Raw genomic sequence first — 594 nt, 5'->3', positions numbered from 1 at the left:
GGATATCTTTAGTCATCTTTTCCATTCATCTCTCGACAGCATCTATCTTTGCGGAAATGGAATCTAAGTCATGGCTAGAATCGGCTCTAGCTGCTTTAGATGATCTAACGATATCTTTTTTTTGGTGCCACTCATGTGAGTGGGAAGCAGTGTTAGCAATAATTTAATAAGAATCAGTTTCGGTTTTCTTCATAATGGAACCACCAGCTGCTATATCTATGTCTTTCCTTGTAGTGATGTCGCATCCTTGGTAGAATATTTGTACTATTTGACAGGTGTCTAAACCATGTTGCGGACATCCTCTTAATAACTTTCCAAATCTTGTCCATGCCTCATATAGAGTTTCATTCGGTTTCTGTGTAAACGTAACAATTTCTCCTTGAAGTCTTACGGCTTTAGATGCAGGAAAGAATTGTTTAAGAAATTTTTCAACTAAAACGTCCCATGTATCAATCGCCCCTTCAGGTAACGATTCCAACCAATCTTTGGCTTTTCCCTTTAAAGTCCAGGGAAATAACATGAGATATATCTGTTCATCCTCCACTTCTCGGATTTTAAATAGTGTGCAGATCCTATTAAAGGTACGAAGATGTT

The 594-nt window shown here is 37.9% G+C and overlaps 1 non-coding gene across 1 annotated transcript; it reads left to right on the top strand.

The window, feature by feature from the left end:
* Positions 1-281: 281 nt before the first annotated feature.
* On the top strand, positions 282-388 carry LOC139846208 (small nucleolar RNA R71). The gene has a single exon (XR_011758939.1). It is a non-coding gene; the product is annotated as a small nucleolar RNA R71 (small nucleolar RNA).
* Positions 389-594: the final 206 nt, after the last annotated feature.

Source organism: Rutidosis leptorrhynchoides, chromosome 4, assembly GCF_046630445.1.
Source record: "Rutidosis leptorrhynchoides isolate AG116_Rl617_1_P2 chromosome 4, CSIRO_AGI_Rlap_v1, whole genome shotgun sequence".
Lineage (NCBI taxonomy): Eukaryota > Viridiplantae > Streptophyta > Magnoliopsida > Asterales > Asteraceae > Rutidosis > Rutidosis leptorrhynchoides.
This window is presented reverse-complemented; position numbering and strand designations above follow the sequence as displayed.